At 43.0% G+C, this 19403-nt stretch overlaps 2 protein-coding genes across 4 annotated transcripts in view; one reads left to right on the top strand and one right to left on the bottom strand.

Moving 5' to 3' along the window:
- The window catches only part of Numa1 (nuclear mitotic apparatus protein 1), a 72804-nt gene extending 54161 nt beyond the window's left edge, over positions 1 to 18643 (bottom strand). Inside the window, exon 1 of one of the 3 annotated variants that reach the window (XM_060367705.1) lies at positions 18514 to 18643. The gene's annotated coding sequence lies outside the window, so the exon portion shown is untranslated. Of the gene's footprint in view, positions 1 to 18323 lie in introns of all 3 variants that reach the window. The other 2 variants (XM_060367700.1, XM_060367703.1) reach the window with 2 other exon arrangements.
- A 91-nt stretch (positions 18644 to 18734) lies between these two features.
- The window catches only part of LOC110557540 (uncharacterized), a 36273-nt gene continuing 35604 nt past the window's right edge, over positions 18735 to 19403 (top strand). Inside the window, 1 exon segment of the mRNA XM_060367750.1 lies at positions 18735 to 18876. The gene's annotated coding sequence lies outside the window, so the exon portion shown is untranslated.

The raw sequence follows: 19403 nt of genomic DNA, 5'->3' as shown, positions 1-19403 counted from the left end.
TACAAACTATTTAGTTGTTTTGTTTATTTTTTTGAGAACGGATCTCATGTAACCAAAGTTCATCTTTAACTTGCCTTGTTGTAAATGCTGGCCTTGAAATCCTGATCCTCCTGCCCTTTTTTCCCAAATGCTACAATTATAAGGATGTATTACCATGCCCCACTCAAATTCTTGTGTCTTAGGTGAGGTTAGAAGGTCATGTTTAATAGTTGTTAAATATCTTTATTAAATTAAAGTTCACATATTGGAAAACTGAGAATTACAATGCTGGTTTCCTCAACAGTGATTCTGTCTACAACCCAAATGGGTCCTAAAAACTCAAAACATATTCTGCATATTAGTCTATTTTTAATTTCATAACTTACTTATTAAAAATCAAGTAAGATAAAAGACATTCAAAAAATCTTATTTCTTGCTTATATAAGTTTAATTTCCTTGTTCTCTAAAACCAACTAGGTAATAGAAAGAAAGATAAAAATCTAAATATGGGGTCACATGCCTGTAATCACAGAACTTTGGAAGTAGAAGCAGAAGGATATGGAGTTTGATGCCAGCCTGGGCTACACAGCAAGTTCCATCCCAACCTGAGCAACATAGATTTCAGCACAAAAAAAAAAAAAAGAAAAAAAAAATTGGATGGGACAAAATTGTAAAATCAATCTACCATTCTTCTCCAAGTTCTCTCCAAGACGAGAAATGAGAAATGTAACATATTTCTATGTCCTGTAAACACATGTAAGTATACACACTTAAGTATATACGTATTAGATATGAGTTCCCATTGTTTTCTATATTTACAGTACCAAGTTTAGACTTTACACTTTGATACTTTGGTTTGCAATCTGTTTATCTCACTTAATAATTCTCCAAGAATTAGAAAGGTAGCTCAGTAGTAGAGCACTTGCCTCATAAATACAAAACAAGATATTAGAATTTATGGCTGGGCGTGAAGGTGCACACCTATGATCCCAGTACTCAGGGAGGCAGAGGCAGGCGGATCTCTTTGAGTTTACGGTCATCCTGGCCTATAAAGTAAGTCCCAGGACAGCCAAGGCTACACAGAGAAACCCTGTCTCGAAAAAACAAAACAAAAAATAACTTATGCTTATATGTATGCCTGATGCATGTATGAATGCCACATGCATACTGGTATCCTCAGAGGAAAGTAAAGGGACCAGATCCCCTGGTACTAGAGTTTCTGGCAACTGTAAACCACCTTGTGGGGCTGTGAACCAAACCCTTGTCCTGTGGAAGAGCAGTAAGAGCTCTTATCAACTGAGCCTTCTCTTCAGCCAATAAATAGATAAATAAAACTCTTAACTCCTATATTTTTAAAGCTATATATAAAGGAAATATCATGGTGCATTTTCTTCTTTTCTTACTGATGGACAAGGCTATTTTCCTTCTGAACCTGTTGCCCAGGCTGGCCTTACTCTTCTGGATACCTGGGACTACAGGCATGTGAAATGTGCCTGGTGACACAATCTGTTACTATTTCAAAAACAAAAACAAAAAGAAACTGCAAAGAAAACTCCTGGGGCTGGAGAGATGGTTCAGCAATTAATGTGCACTGCTGTTCTTCCAGAGGTCCTAAATTCAATTTCCAGCACCCACAAGCTGGCTTATAACCAGCTATAACTGCAGTCCCGTGAGATCCAATGCCTTCTTCTGGTATGCAGATGTACATACAGACAAAACACCCATACACATAAAATACATAAATAAATTAATCTGTAAAAAGAAAATTCTTGTATACATTTCTTTCTTAGAGCAGAGAATGGGGTTAGCAAAGCAGGATTAGCCTTGGCTGTCCTGAAAGTCATTCTGTAGACCACCCTGACCTCGAACAGAAATCTGCCAGCATCTGCCTCCTTAGTGCTGGGATTAAAGGTGTGTGCCACCTCTGTCTAGCTTGCATATAGTTCTTAAAACATTTTTGCAAACTTTCCTTGTCTTGTTTCTCAGATCTCTTTGGGACGGACCGTTATCGATGCTGAGCTAGGGTCCCTCTATGTACACCAGACTTAATTTAAGCTTTGATCCTCGTGCTTTAGCTTCCAAGGTGGTACAAAGTAACAGGCTGACACAGCCATCATACCTGGCTTTGTTGAGACCAAAGGAGCTCACACTGGCCTAAATATACTCATTATATATCTGAGACTGGCCTTGAACTCCTGCTCCTCCTGTCTTTACTTCCCAAGCGCTGGAACTAAGACACATCTGGTTTTTTGTTTTTAACCTATATGTATTGTGTGTTTGTGTGTGTGTGTGTGTGTGTGTGAGAGAGAGAGAGAGAGAGAGAGAGAGAGAGAGCCTGTGTGATGGCATTCATGTATAGTCAGAGGTCAACTTTCAGGAAATAGTTCTCTCCATTTATTTTTTGGATAGTAAAGGATCAAACTGGTGGTCAGGCTTATCAGAAAGTGCCTTAGCCACTGAGCCATCTTGTTGGTTTTTTGGGTTTTTTTTTAATGTAGTCCAGACCAAACCTATGATCTTCCTGCCTTCCTCTCCCGAGTACCACAATTACAAATATATGCCACCCTATCCAACTTATTCCAAGGTTTTAAACACTCTGCCTCCCATACTCACAGAACTATCCAGACTCCAGTGTGGTAATGGAAAGAAAAAGCAACATGAGAGAAGGTTCACTTCCGGCATGAGCAGAGCGCAGTGACTCACGCTGCACCTGCTCAGAGACTGATGAGTATCGCTTTGCGTTCAAGGCCCGGCCGGAAGAGGACATAGTTGAAGTCTAGACCAGACTAGCTTGGGCTATAGAGTCTATCTCAGGAAAAAAAATAGTTACTGTTAGTATCTGGAACTGACCTGTTTTGGCCTCCTCTCCTAACTGCCTGCATATGCCACCCCATCCTCATCAAAACGTGGTCCTGTCCTAATCCCAACAGCTGGGGACATAATCCCACTCTGTTACACTTCTGACCCTGGCAAGTGCAGACAAGCCCACAGCAAACAACCGAGAAAGACAGAATCTATTACTGCTGCAGAACAACATAATCCAGAAGTAGCCACAATACAATGCAAACAGTAACCAGCACTTATGTGAACACGCCAATATACACATTCACATAATGAGAAATACACTTTCAGAAAGATAGAGTGTGACTGACATAGACACCAGACATAGGCCTCTGAGATGTAATTATACAATCATCTGTGGGGCCCTAACAAAGGCTCAGTTGATAAAGCGCCTGCTGTGAAAGCATGAGCACCTTGTTGGGGTCCCAAACACCCACACAGAAAGATGAACATGACTGTATAAACCTATACTCCTAGTGCTGGAAATAGGGAGGAGGCTTCCTAGGGCTCCTTGGCCAGCTGCTGGTCTTGCCAAATCAGTGAACTTCAGGTTCAGTGAAAAACCTTGTCTCAAAACACAAAACAAAAACAAAAAAAGGTGAGAAGCCAATAGAGGAAGACACTTTCATATGTGCACATACAAAAATTATGTGTGCTGGCTGTACTGGTACAGTTGTTTGTTTGTTTGTTTGTTTGTTTGTTTTAGTTTGTTGAGACAGGGTTTCCCTGTGTATGTAGCCCTGGCTGCCCTGGACCTGCATTGTAGACCAGACTGGCCTCGAATTCAGAGATCTGCCTGCCTCTGCCTCCCCAAGTGCTGGGATTGCAGACATGAGCCTGGCATAGTGGTACAGGTTGTAATCCCAGCTTCTTAGGAGGCTGAGGCAGGAAAATAGCAAATACAAGGCCTGCCTAGGTTTCACAGAAAGCTCAATGCTAACCTGAAAAACTTAGCTAGAACCTGTCTCAAAATAGAAATAACTACAAAAAGGAGGGGGAGGCTGCTTGAGGCAGTAGCTCAATTCTAAAGTACTTGCTTATCACGGCCCCAAGTTTAATCCCCAGTACCACTCTCTCCAAAAGTCTCTGATATATCTCCATTATTAGTATATAAAAGAGTCCCAATATTTTTAAAGCCTTGAGAAAGTCTTATGGTTAGAATGGTCTACAACTTTCTTCTTCCATTTGCTCTGCCTGAACATTCAGGTTCATCAATGCAAAGCATGTTGCACTGATCACCACGGTAGGAGACACTTCTTTCTACATGGAAGCTAATATTTTTCTGAGACTAACACAGACATATCTACTCATTTCTGTACTATTTAAGGCTGTATTTGTTCTCTAGTGGCAGTTAGTAGCTACAACCACATGGCTTGGAAAGCCTAAAATACTTACTTTCTGGGCACAAATAACAATAATCCACATTTACAATCTAAAGGCCAAATTGCCTACAGTCCAGCTACGCTATGATATGTCTCATTTCCACATGAATTTAAATACAGTATAAATCTGACAAACAATATGGAAAAAGACCTCAAAACACACAAATGAAGCTACATCTTACCACTAGGCTAAGACATTAAAATTTTGCTATGATGCCAGGAGTGGTGGCACACACCTTTTATCCCAACAAAGGCAGGTGGAGCTCTGTGAGTTCAAGGCCAGCATGGTCTACAGCTCCAGTTCAAAAATAATCAGGACTACACAGAAAAAAAACCTGTCTTTAAAAAAAAAAAAAAAAAAAAGCACTCAAGAGGTGATTTTGAGGGCAGCCTGGTCTACAAAGCAAGTCCAGGACAGCCAGGACTACACAGAGAAGCCCTGTCTCAAAAAACAAAACAAAACAAAAGACCTATTTGAATTGGGTCATGATAAACACACACAGATACACACTCTTACACATACAATTCAACACCTAATTATATGCAGAATAAAATGAAAATTCCTTAACATATTTGGGTCTGAAGCGATGGCTCAGTGGTCTCAAGCACTTGTTCCTCCGGAAGACCTGGTTTGGTTCCCAGCACCCACACGGCAGCTCCCATCCCAGTTCCAGGGGATTCAACACTGTCTTCTGACCTTTGTTGGCACATACATACATGCAGGCCAAACATTCATGCATAAAAAATAAAATAAACCTAGAAAAGAAATTTTCATTCCAAGTTCTCCAAAGTCCAACTTTCCAGTTTCCTTTAATCTCCTCTCCAGCTCATTCTCTGAAAATACTATTCAAGTATATTTCACCCAATAAGACAGGCATTTTCTAGGTTCTGTATCATAACCCAAGGTGTGAATCTCCTGAAATGAACTCCTATGCACCCCTTATAATCTGACTAAAACGCCTTCTCTCTTCAGCCCTCCTAGTCCCTCCCACAATAGGGAACAGTTGTTCTCTCTTCCATATGGTCCCTATTGCTTGCTCCTCTACATGCTTTATTTCACTCCCCTACAGGAATGCTAACTGTGTATCTGTTTCACGCAAATTAAGATCCTAAAAGACAAAAGAAAAAAATACTGTTTCACTCCCTACAACACATGTACGACATAGCTGTTAAATAATGTTTCCTAGCTGAATGACAGGTCATTGGTCCTAAGTTAGTAAATTCCTTCCTTAGGCAGCCAGTGAAGCCAGTCAAGCAGGACAGTTCCTCTTAACTGTAAGTCATACACCTGGTATAAAAGGGTAGTAAGAAAAAAACAGTAATAATTCCAAGAACCTGCAACTGCAGGGGGACTGCAGCTGCGTGTCCGCATCATCATGGTGAAAAGGAACGGGCACTGAGGGAGAGAGGAGAGATGGAAGACTTGGACTGCAATCTTCCAGCCACGTCAGGGCTTGTGAGCTCCCTGAGCAGCCTCTGGGGGTTATCGACAGGCCAAAAGGACAGAAAAGCAACTGATTGGACAACACTGTTTCTCCAGCAACTAGCCCTGCTCTTGGGCATTTAACTTCTAACTGTGGGTCCATGGGGACTCAATCCTGCACCAAAGAACTCCTTTCAAGAAGAATTAACAACCACAGAGAAGAAAGTCTCCCAATCCTCTATGTCACAAAATCCACACTATCTGTTTTGATGAACGTTGCCCCACCTTCTATATACAATAGTCTCCTAAGGAAGACTTCTCCCAGCCCCAGCATGTCCTGTGATTGTGTTTCAGGGGCTCCTTCTCAAAGCTACTTTGAGTTTGATCATCCAGCTGTAGCTCCAAGCGGAAGAGTCACGATAATTTAGACATAAGAAGAAACTCTACTGCTATCCCAGTACTCAAGCAGCTTTGTACAAATACTTTCCCTCTTCAAACTTTAAACTGTGCTCAGTGCAACAGCCCATATATAGATTAACACAAAAATGTATAAAATACCTTTGAAAGTTAATATTTTGCAGAACAAGAGGATCAGACACCAAAACAAACAAACAACAACAAAAAAGAAAGTAGCCCAGGTGGATGGTTTTTGGTCATTCTATGGGTGATAGATGGTGGTTATTGTTTTAAATTGTTATTAAATCGGGCTGGATAGGTGACTCAGAGGTTAAGAACACTGGCTGCTCTTCCAAAGGTCCTGAGTTCAATTCCCAGCAACCACATGGTGGCTCACAACCATCTATAGTGAGTCTGGTGTGCAGGCAGAATGTTGTATAAACAATAAATAAATCTTTAAAAAAAATTGTTATTAAATCTACTTTTAGACCAAAGAACACTAATAAGCCAAAAATCTTACATTGGTATAGATCTTTGCATATTAATATAAAATTAAGATTATATTTAGTTGCAACATGCTAAGGTATTGTATCTATATAATTCTTAAAAATATTATGTTAAACTCTAGTCCCTTTGGAAAGCTGTTATTACCAACTGTTTAGCATAATTAAGAAACGCATATTAGCAGTTAGACAATAAAACACGTGGTAATGTTAGATATTAGTTTAGTTAATTGCAAAAATGTTTCTTAGATTGACAGAAAAAAAACTAGAAACAAACAATTCAGATAAGATAGATGGTCTTCAAAAACCTCAGAGATCTACAGAATATGGCATCTAAAGCTTTTATTAACCTAAGGATTTTTGACAAGACAGGCCTGCTCCTAGCAGCAGCCCACCCCCCAACCCATTCTACTTCAAACATCATCAAAAGCTTCATAGGTAGTAAGCTAGTCACTGGGTGAGAAAATGCCCTGTGTCAATTACAGAATACTGTCCCAACTGGACAAACTGGATGCAGGGAAGTTGACTGCCAAGCTTTGCAAGGACAAAGTAAGCAAGTCTTTTATAATTCCTATTTTAGAAAAAGTCTGTCAAATAGTCTGAGTCAGAAGGCTGAAAATGATGTTCCAATGTTATAGAAGAATTTGGGGGGACTGTCCAGGCAGCCAAATAGCTCTGCCATTTCTATGCTCTTGGAAGCTGCTTGCCTGTACTTCCTATATATTTAGGTTAATATTTATTCCTTAAGGCTCTGGTGGTATTTTGTTTCAATTTTTGTTTTTCCGCAGCCAGCAAGAAACCTTGCAGAGGGTCTAATCAGGAAGCTATGAGCTCCTGCCTGAAAACCTGGATGAATTCTGGCTTTCACACCAACTAGATCCACTGTCCCCTTGCCAGTGACCCAACTACATAACTGCTCTTCAGGTTAGTCCACCAGGTGAGACCAGGCTTCCATCAAGGTGTGTTCACCCCATCAAGGCATTCCGATAGTCTTCAAGGAATTAAGCTTTTCCTCTCCAGCATCATTTTCCTTCCTTCCTTGTCTCCCTCCCCTTCCCTCCTCCCCCCTCTTCTCCCTTCCCCTCCCCTCTTCTCATCTCCACTCCCCCTCCCCTCTCCTCTCTTCTCCCCCTTCCTGTCCCCCCTCCCCCGCCCCCCAGACACAGTCTTACTTTCCCTGGCTGGCCTGGACCTCACTATCACAGAGTATGCTGGTGACAATCCTCTGGCCTTAACTTTCCTACTGCTAGAATTATAGACACACTCCACCAAATCTGGCTTAACACCTCAGACCTTCTTAGGCTTACCTAATTTTTAGATCTAGAACTTTTAGCATCTTGATACTTAACATAAAGATGAAAAAACAAAACAACAAACAAAAAACAAAAAAAAAAAACAAGATAGAGTAAGAAGGAGAAATTCAAATGCTTCTTTAATACAATGACTTGGCAACCTACTCATTTGGCCAGGCTGCCAAACACTTTATTTCACTGACCGATTTCAACTACCGTCAGGAGCAGATGATCAGGTATATGACTGTAATACTTAAATGCATTCAGTTACAGCCCTCTGCTTTGCCACCCCAACCTCCCAGCCCACTTTCAAACCTACAAATACCGAAGAAAAAGAGAAGAAGAAGAAGAAGAAGAAGAAGAAGAAGAAGAAGAAGAAGAAGAGAGCCCAATGTGATTCTCCCACAATACTCTAGCACTCCCCAGCTCTCTGCTCAGCCTCCTGAGAGTCTTGCTGTCTTGAGCCTGCTGGGGAGTACCAGCGGTCAGGCGGAAACCGCTTGGGTCTTCTGGGCGTTCTTCTACAGTGGACCTACCCTAGCTCAGCTGCCACAGCTTCCTAGAGGTACATGTTCTACCCTTCTTTCAAACCTTAAAATATCTGCGATTCCAGAAGACCGCCAGGAAAAGGGCTAATTTTCTTCACTATCTAGTCACTTTGACCTTGAAGGAAAATATATATAGTGAGTATACAGGAAAGCAATCTATTCAAATATATTCCCATCTTATTAAACCACATGAAAACTGTAACCAAATAGTCATATATTATATATGTGTGTGCATGTGCATAGCTATCTAGCTACATTTTTAATCAATGCTTACAACATTTACAAAACTTTTTTGAAAAAACTATCTTCACACAGTAGTCCATGTGAGAACCAGAAATAAAAACTGGGTGTCTTATGTCAGTCACACCTTTTGGTTTTTCTTTCCCAAATAAACAAAGATTTTACTTTGCTTAATTCTTAGACACAAAATATTTTCTGGTGGTTTCCAAAAACTAAATCTACCCATTGCAAGATTGCTATCTCTGAGGATACTAAAAAGACTGGCTCAGATGCTAGAGGGTACAGTTCAGTGGTAAAGTGCTTGCCTAGCATGCTGTGGGTTCAGTTCTGAGCACTGCTGTTAAAAAAGAAAGAAGGGCCTGGTGTGGTGGTGCATGCCTATAATGCCAGCATAAGATTGGGAGGCATAGGCAGGCTGTGAGTTCAAGACCAGCCTGCTCTCTAAAGCGAGTCCAGGACAGCCAAGGCTACAGAGAAACCCTGTCTCAAAAAAAAAAAAAAAAAAAGAAAGAAAGAGGAAGTTTTTTTGAGCAACAACTACATACCAGAATAAAGGTAAAGGCTGAGAACACCATTACTTTGAGGGAGACAAACTTTTACAAATAGAGGGGATAAAATACATATGATATCTGTAACCATTATTTAAAAAATAAAAATGGCTTTTTCCAAGATGGGCACCAAAACCAAGTAAGTAACAGAAAGAGGGTTCTGACTGATGATGTCAAAGGGAAGGCCTTAAAAGCCAAGAAGGCAGCGCTGAAAGGCCTCCACGGCCACAAAAGATCTACAACTCACCCGCCCTCTAGTGACCCAAGACCCTGCAGCTCCAGAGGCAAGAGCTCACTCAGGAGAAACAAGCTTGACCACTATCCCATCATCAACTTCACCCCAACCCGAGTCAGCCATGAAGAAGACAGAAGACAACAACATGCTTGTGTCATTGTGGATGTCAAGGCCAACAAGCACCAAATCAAACAGGCTGTGAAAAAACTCTGTGACACTGATGTGGCCAAAGTCTATACCTTGAGAAGGCCTAGTGAAGGGGGAAAAAAAAGTATGTTTGGCTGCCTCCTAATTTTGATGCTCTGGATGTTGCCAACAAAATTGGGAGTGCAGTCAAAACTCAGCCCAGCTGGTAATACTAAATACACACTTTTTTTTCACATAAAAAATAAACTTATAACATTTTTAAATACAAGGAAACTCCAGTCCACTGGAGTCAGGCAACTGGTCCCTGGTCACACCACTGATTAGCAAGAGCATGAAAACCCAGACACACTGACTCCCTGCATATAAAACACAAGCACATGCTTATCTACAACAGCCTCCCCGTCCCAGCTGTTCACAAGGTTTCCCTTCTACAGCCCAAAGGGACGGGAGCCAACATAGGATAGTAAAGCACACCTAGAACGGCTCTAAAACCCAGAAGCTGTGCTTAAAACCAGAACCTCTCTACAATGACTCCAGGTATGAGCCTATGTTTAATGTATGGCTCACAGGAGTTCTGGGCAAACTCAGCAAGGGCCAGTGAAAACTTCTGGACATTCTCCCCAAAAGTAGAAAAATATTTATTATATACTTCCCACCTCCTACAGTGACCTGTTTGTTTCATGACATTTTGGAGAACCTAGATCAAGGGAAAAGAAGGATACAGCTTGGGAAAAACAAAACAAACAACAACAACAACAAAACCATCCATATAAGCAAAGAAAAATACAAGAATCATCTTAACTCACCTCCTGGTAGACAGCCCCTGTAAGCTTAGACAGCAATCCACAGCAGTCTAAACTTGAACTTGCCTCTACTCAGGGAAGAGGCAAAGGGATGACAATGCTGTTCATTGCCACATCCCACCCACTGTTTGGCAGGTCAGGCTACCATCACCCTAGGCATCCCTGGAGTTCTGTGGATCACAGGGCAACAAGAAGGGAAGCAATGAGGGCCAGGCCAATAAGGTGAGTCAAAGACAGAGCAGAAAGTCACTGGGCAGAAACACTGGCCTCCTGTGGCAAGAATGCCGAAGCACACCCTGACTGGGTCAGCTTTTAGGAGGCCCTCCCCTGTGAGGATTCTGGGGTCTAAACCAGAAGAAGCCCCTCAAGAACCTCTACACCACTCTCCTTTTAAACATGTGTCTCTGGCTCAAAAACCTTGCAATATTTTTCCTCAAGAATCATATCCAAATTCTCTGGCTTAAGTTTCCAAGTCAATTGTATGGCCTCTAGCCACTTGTTCACCCTTATCCTCACTTATAGAGCAGACCAGAATTCATCCAGCCACTCTCCTCACTTTTCTGTGCATGACTCTAGGCCTGTCTCATTCTCACGCCTTCAGTTATCCAGGAAGAGCAAACCCTCAAGTGTCAGGCACATCACAAGGATAAATGTTCCAGTGACATGTGGCAGAAAAGAGGGGGCACTGCCCCTCCAAAAGGGGCAACTATTTATACAATATTTTACTGTAAACATCACAATAACCTTTGAAGTAATTTTTAGTAATTTCTGTCTTGCAAGTGAGGAAACCCCTCCCAAGTCAAGCAGCTGGCTTAATGCTGGTAACAGTTTCTAGACCTGTATGAAGACAAAAATTCTGTACCATCAGGCTTCATAGTAGAAAAGTGGATACCACAGAACCATCATTCATATTTCATGATATAACACCTAAATATTGTGGTGGGAAACCCAAATCACAGCTTATCTAAGAAAACATAATCCACATGCCTCTAATTCTGACCCTCTTTCAAACCCCATCTTCCTGTCAAGTTTTTTTCTTAGTTATTTCAAGAGCTACTGAAGGGATCTCACAGTTCCTACAGGATTTACAGACAACACAATCAAGTATAAATTACAAAATGCCTTGCAAAACTGTATTTTGCTTCTGTGTGTTTTAGATTCAGCTTTCTAAACAAACCACCAAATATACTTACTATAATTCCTCCAAGTTTTTTTCTTTTAAAAATAGGGTCTCCGGCTGAAGAGATGGCTCAGAGGTTAAGAGCACTGGCTGTTCTTCCAGAGGTCCTGAGTTCAATTCCCAGCAACCACATGGTGGCTCATAACCATCTATAATCAGATCTGGTGTGCAGGCAGAATGCCATATAAATAATAAGAAATCTTTAAAAAAAATAGGGTCTCATCTTGCTATGTAGTTAGTTTAGGCCAGGCTCCCCTCAAACTCAAAGGATGCACCTACCTCTGCCTCCTAAATGTTGAAACTAAATTGTACCTTATGTTTTGTTTTGCTTTCTCATTTGAGATACTGTCTTACCATACTGCCTGCAGCCTGGAACTTGCTGTATAATCCAAGCTGGTCTCAAACTCATGATCCTCCTGCCTTACCCTCCCAAGTGCCAGGATTACAGACATAGGTACAAAAGACATGTTAAGGTCATACTGCATTCACCTTACCACGGGACACCAAAAACTTAAATAGTCTGAAAAACAAGTATGTCTGGCAAGGCATAGGAAAGCATTCAAGTGGTCAGGTAAGTATGCTGGAATAGATGCAGTCTTCCTCCTTACCAGATAAACCAGTCCTCAGCTGTAATAAGGCAGAAGAAATCGGTGAGGCTGAGTCACTGCCATTTCCTGCACTGACTGCAAAGAAACTGGCCCTTAAGTAGGACAGGAAAAAAGGCACCATGACACAGAGCCTCAATCAAGCCAGGAGCCTGCTGTGCACTGATGCAGCCTCTTCCTTCTACAGCCACTACATCATTCTACTTCTGCCAAATATCCCTTCTCAGAGTGACTCACTACGCAACAGTCTGCCCATAATCGCGGCTCTCTCCTCCCAATCAACGACAGCCAAGATACTGCTTTTTCCGAATTTCTCCTCTGATAAACTGGGGTTTATCAGAAGAAAGAGTAAAAAACACTCCCTGAAAATGTCTATTAATCAGGTTAAGACCTACAGCACTCTATGTGGAGCTCCCTTCTCAAACACAACATGCTTATTTTACTAAGCGTCAAAATGAGAGACTGGAGATGACGCAGCAGTTCAGAGCACTGGCTGCTCTTCCAGAGGACTCAGCAGCTCCCAGTACACACACAGCAGCTCACAACCATCGGTAACTTCCATAGAAATGTTCACGCCCTCCTCTGAACAAGGACACTACACATAGTTGGTACACAGACATTCATGCAACAAAACACCTATCCACATAATTTCTTTTTAATTTTTTTTATTTAAAAAACTCACAATGAAGACATATGAAAGCTGCCTGTCTACAGAATTAAACTGTGAGAGGAATAATGGCACATGCCCTTCGATCCCAGCACTACTAGGCAGAGGCAGGAGGCTCTCTATTAATTGAGGCCAACCTATCGACATACAAGTACCAGGCCAGCCAGGGCTATATAGTATGACAAACAACAACAAACTAATAATAATAATGATAAATAAACTGTATAGGCTAAAACAGGCATGGTGATAAATGCCTGTAGTCTAGCAATTAGGGAGGTAGAGGCAGGAAAATCAGGATGACTTCACAGTCACCTTCAGCTACAGAGCAAGTTCCAGGTCGGCCTGGCTACATGAGACCCTATCTTTAAACTATTAATTTATTACAACCATAAAGGACAGGCAATACTGTGCTTTTCTATATGAGAGAGATGCTAAATCAGGCACGGTGGCTGATCCATGCACTACCAGCACCATGGGGATAGGCTGAAGAAGGATTTGTACGTCTAGGCCAGGCTGGGCTACCAAATGAAACCCTCTCTCAAAACATCATTTAAGGGGGCTAGAAAGATGGTTCAGAGGTTAAGAGCACTGGCTGCTCTTTCAAAAGTCCCAAGTTCAATTCCCAGCAACCACATGGTGGCTCACAACCATCTACAGTGTGATCTGGTGCCCTATTCTGGTGTGCAGGCAGAACGCCGTATAAAAAATAAATAAATACATCTTTTCTAAAAATCATTTAGCATCATTTAAGGGTACTGGAGAGATAATTTGGCAGGTAAGAGCACTGACTGCTCTTCCAGAGGACCTGGGTTCAATTCCTAGCACCCACATGGCAGCTCACAACTGTCTGTACCTCCAAGATCTAACATCCTCACACAGACATACATGCAGCAAAAACCAATGCACATTTAAAGAAAAAAAATCATTTAAAAAAAAGTTTGATATTACCAGAACAAGTACATTTTACAAAATTAAGTATGTATGTGTAATTTAGAATGAAAGAACCAATAAAACAATTGAAAGATTCTGTTTAGCTTTATATGAAAAGAGCTGTAAGAAAAATGCTGCCCATAAATCACTGGCACATTGTCAATGAACTCAAAATACAGTCAAAGAACATGACTCAGTACCACCTTTGAAAAGCAAGGTCAAAGGAAGAAGGGCCATGCTGAGGGGTCTTAGAGGTATAAGGTGCTGGGGCTGGAGAGATGGCTCAGCAGTTCAGAGCACTGGCTGTTCTTTCATAGAACCCTGGTTCAATCTGCAGCACCCAAACTGTGGCTAACTGCTGCTAACTCCAGTTACAGGTGATCCAGTGCCCTCTTTTGGCCTCCATAAGCACTGTGTGTATGCGGTGCACACATAACGCAGACATACAAAAATAAAATTAAAAAGCTTGCAATGTTGAACACATGGCTACCTGTCCTGTAGAAGACTAGAAAGATTTTTATGGCTCTCCCATGAGAAGACAAAACCAGAACTAGAGTGGCAGTTATAGGAAATCTAATTGTGGTTTAACAGAGAGAAGAATTTTCAGCATACTGTAGATGTTAAAAACATGGGACCCACCAACATGCCATCATGAATGGGGCTCCCCCCCCCGAGAGGCTATAGGCAATGATAGTTGTTGGGGAGCTGGAGTCATATTCTTTGGTGATGCAGCAACTAGTAAAGTGTACTTGCTTAAGTAAATAGCACCCCCATGCTCACGTAAGCAATCCTAATTAGAACAAGTCAGTCACTGTCTGTGTGTGTGTGTGTCTCTCTCTCACACACACACACAGAGGAGAGACACACAGAGAGAGAGACTGAGACTGACTTAACCAGGGTTTTCTACATACGTTTCCACTGAGCTGCATTACCAGCCCTTTAACAGAAAGTGTTATTTCCTTCAGTTTTAATTACTAGAGTAATGGGCTACACCATGGTCTCATCAAATGCATGTGCCATCATACTTTGTTCCCTCTTTTATGTTCTACCCCTTCCACTGCCCTCTTCAGCTTCCTCCTCTCCTCCAGTTGATTCACTTTCTGCTTTCCTATTGTAAGATATTCCATTCTTTATTTTCTTCAGCAAGAGTTCTTTCTCCTTAGTGGCTCAGTGTTTCTCAATGACAGCAGTTGTTTCCATCAGTTGTTCAGTTTCTTCCAACTGCTAACACCAACCTTTCAGGGCAGCTCATTGGCCCACCATCAGCTGGGCAAGCTTGCACGAGGACTGGTTTCTTCCAAGGACCTCTTAGGAGCTCCCAAGAAACCACTGGCAACCAGGCAACACACACTCCCCCAAGAGAATCCGGGTAGAGCTGTTCCATATCCCTCTAGACTTCAGGAGTCTGATAACTTTCCTCTATTTGTTCTTAATTCTGGATGAGACCATTTCCTACAGTTAATATACCAAAATACTTTCCTTAAGATTTCTTTTGGTTTGGTAAGCCCTCCAACAAAGTCTCAAAACTATTTCCTTTATTGAGTTCATCTTAAAAGAACTGGTATGTGGTTTCTGTTTGGCCGACTGTACCCAAACTGACACATATATAAATAAACTGAGCTCAAAAGAAAGGAACCAGGTGTGGAAGGCTAGAAAGACCCTATCTCAAAAAGAAGAAAGGAAGGGAGGGAGGGAGAAGAAGGAAGAAAGGAAGGGAAGGAAGGGAAGGAAGGGAAGAAAGAAGGAAGGAAGGAAAGGAAAGAAAGGAAGGAAACAAAGGGAAAGGAAGGAAAGGGAAGGGAAGAGAAGGGAGGGAGGGGAGGGGAGGGAAGGGGAGGGGAGGGGAGGGAGAAAAGAAGGGAGGGAGGGAGAAAAGAAGGGAGGGAGGGAAGAAGGGAGGGAGGGAAGGAAAGGAAACAAGGAAGGAAGGAAAGGAAAGAAGGAAGGAAAAGGAAGGAAGGAAGGAAGAAAGGAAGGAAGGAAGGAAATGAAGGAAAGGAAACAAAGGAAAGGAAGGGGAAAAGAAAGAGAGAGAACCAGGCATGGTGGTGCATGCCTGTGATCCCACCACTCTGGGAGGCAGAGGCAGGTGGATCTCTGTGAGTTCAAGGCCAGCCTGGTCTACAAAGCAAGTGCAGAACACACAAGACTACACAGAGAAACCCTGTCTCAAAAAGGGAGGGGGGGCTGGAGAAATGGCTCAGTGGTTAAGAGCACTGCCTGCTCTTCCAAACGACCCAGGTTCAATTCCCAGCACCCTCATGGCAGCTCACAACTGTCTATAACTTTAGTTCCAGGGATTCTAATACCTTTGTACCAATGCACAGAAAATAAAATTAAATAAATTGTTTAAAAAAAAAAAGAGAGAGATGGAAAGAAGGAGGGACTGCAAAGCACTTGCCTCGCATGTGAAGGACCCTAGATTCAAAACCCACTACTTCAAAAGCAAGCAAGCAAAGAAAGAAAAGAAAAGCTCAGAGCTAGAATCAAACTGAAAAGAGGCTAGAATACAGTGCTAGATCCCAGGGAACTAGAGCTATCAGCAGTTGAGGCCCCCGTGTGGGTGCTGGGATCAAACCCCGGTCCTCTGGACGAGCAGCAAGTGCTCCTAACTGCTGAGCCATCTCTTCAGCCCATTAAAATTTTAATTTAAAAAGTAAAGGATGACAAACGGTTTAGTAATCCAGTAGTGTCAGAGTGTATGACAGGGAGTTTTTCGAGACAGGGTTTCTCTGTGTTACAGAGCCCTGGCTATTCTAAACTCACTTTGTAGCCCAGTCTTAGCCTTTGAACTCACAGAGATCCACCTGCTTCTGCCTCCCAAATGCTGGGATTAAAAGGTGTGTAACACCGTGCCTGGCTTGTTTTATTTCATTTTCTTTTTTGTGTATGAGTGTTTTGCCTCGAATGAATGGTGTGTATCACATACATGCAGTGCCCACAGAAGCCATCAGATCCCTCTGGGACTGAAGTTATAAATGGTTGTAAGCCACCCTACGGTTCCTGGAGTCTAACCCTTATCCAGTGGAAGAGCAGCCAGAGCTCTTAATTACTGAGCCACTTCTCCAGCACACCCCTCTCCCCTACCTTTTTAAAAGTACATTTGTGCCCTAGCACTGCAAAATAAATAAATAAATATGGGGATAGGAAACAGTTCAACGCTGAGATGGATTTCTTGGCCTTTGGAAACAGTTTCATTCTTGCAAATGCTCATTTTGAATCTGAACACTTCTTGTTAAGCTTAGTGTATACCAGGTAAATTCAACACCCTCAGTCCCTTCTGGCCATCTGTTCTTATCAATTACACACAGATATCAAAACAGCCTTTGCTCAGTTCTGTTTAGGCATCTGAGGCAGGGCTGTATTTGCATCCTCACAGTTCTAGAATTTTTAGTTCAAGGCATGCATCCCACTTCTATATTCCACAAGTTTAAAAAAAAAACACTTCTAAAGAAAAATGTTTCTTAGTGAGCCATCAGGTAAAACATGACTCTGGGAGAGTAGGACTGGCTTTAGACTAAGATTCAGGCCTTACAATTAGTCCTAATGTACTTAAACTTGGGCCAACAAAATAAGCATGAATTAAAGCAAGTAAGTAAAGAATAACTTTATGCTGCAATTAAAACAAACACCACCACACACACACAAAAAGGGCTAACAATACAGTCCAGCAATATTCCAGTGCTGGCCTACCATGCACCAAAACATAACAAACAAAAAGAGAGGGAGAGAAAAAAAGAACACAAAGTTGGGTAAGCTGGGTTTCTGTCCCCTCCCAGCCCAAGAAAATACAACATTCCCAGACATACAGTAAAGGACATGACCACACTCGAATCTTGAGAAGCCATCAGGATATAGTAACAAATACATAGTCACTCTTAGAGAGGCAGGCAAATACGGAAAAAGATCTTAATGACTCAGATGACAAGTGTGATCGCAGAAGTAAGCAAAAGAAGGTATCCAGCCGGGCATTTTAGCACACACCTTAAATCCCAGCAAAGGCAGGAGGATCTCTGAGTTAGGGGCCAGCCTGGCCTACAGATCGGGTTCCAGAATATCCAGGGCTAAAAAGAGAAACTCTGTCTCGAAAAACACAAGAACAGCAACAGCAACAAAATCTTAAATTTGTATTCTCGAAGGTGCTCGCAGAAACCGTACTTTCTGACTTGCCTCTCACACCAAACTAAGACGAGGGTGAGGCAGGTAAATTCATTGTTTACACTCAAAGGGCATCCCAACACAGCCCCTTCCCACCACTTACGCCCAGCGCCCAAAACCCCCAGGTAGAGCAAAACTGTGCAACCCTTGCCAAGGTAAACATAAGCCTCTGGAGCCTCACCTACAAAACATGATCAAGGTTGTTAGGAAAATTAAAAGGATGATTCTCTTCTACCAGCCACACGATGTCAGAAACATAGTGGAAGCTCGGAAGATGCCACTGCTGCTCTCATTAAGCACAAACGAGCACCTGCTGTCGCAGGACCCTCGGGTTCAGTCCTCTGAGTACCCCACAACCCCGTGACACCCCGCGCTCCTCGGCCGTAATCCCTCTAGAAAGCTCTCAAACAGACCCACCCGCTCCAACACTGCAGGCTCCCACAAACCTGGGCGCTTATCTGTTCTCCTTTCAGCCTCGGCTACGAAGGAGGCCTTGCTCTCGCACCGGCGCGATCCGCACCCCCTCCAGGCCCGGCCGTCCCCCGAGGGGACCCAGGCCGCACCCCAGCCAAAGGGCCCGCGCCGGTTACCTGGCCGCGCACCGCTCCGCCACGCGCCCGCCAGACCACACCTCACCTGGAGATGTGGCCCACACGGTGAAGACACGATTAGTTTAAAATGTGATCCCGCCCCTTCTCACCGCCCTCTCATTGGCCCCGGCTGTTGTTAGCTGGGCACCCTTGGAGGACCCGGGAAAAGGAAGTACCGGGGCCACTGTGAAGGAAAAAGGCGTAATGCTACTTCCGGATCCCGGGCCTGACGTAAAAATAACAAGAACTACAAATCCCAGCAAACCCCGCAGCCTCTGCGGCCCGTCCCGAAGAACTACAAGTCCCTGAAGGCACCACGAGGACGGTCACTGCGTCGTCTAGGGCGTGGAGACGTTGCTATGGAGTTCCGCTAAGGAACCCTCAGGTAGTGAGACGCTGAAGCCGGAGGGTAAGACACTGCGGGTGAGTTGGGCGGGAAAGCAGGAGAACTATCGTAGGACACCAGAGCTCTCTGAAAGGGGAGGAACCCCACAACTTTCCCAGTTGGAGACCTGAGATTCTCCCCAAATCCTCATTCCTGTTCACGAGTGAAGGCGACACTCGAGATAAACTGCGGGACTCTTTTGGCAGTGTTTACGAGGACCTCTATGCAAGCATGGTGCTTTCCCAGTAAGGGTGTCTCAAGTCCCAGAGAAAGGGAAATCAGAATCGCCCCAGGGCATGGCATTGGTTTTCCTCTGAAGAACCAGGACTCACCTGACAGGACACATCAGAGTAATTCACAGCCCTTAATTTCTAGAGATGTAGAAAATGTCACGGGGCTTAAAAGTCCCCCCTTGCTTACTCTTTCAAGCAAGAAGACCCCTTAAAGGGACTCCGCAGGTTCCTCCCAGCCACACGTGTATGACTGTTGTCTGTAAGTTAGCCTCTTCCTCCTACATCCCTGCCTTGTCGGCTTCTGGAAGCTACAGTTTA

Source organism: Meriones unguiculatus, chromosome 14, assembly GCF_030254825.1.
Source record: "Meriones unguiculatus strain TT.TT164.6M chromosome 14, Bangor_MerUng_6.1, whole genome shotgun sequence".
Lineage (NCBI taxonomy): Eukaryota > Metazoa > Chordata > Mammalia > Rodentia > Muridae > Meriones > Meriones unguiculatus.
This window is presented reverse-complemented; position numbering and strand designations above follow the sequence as displayed.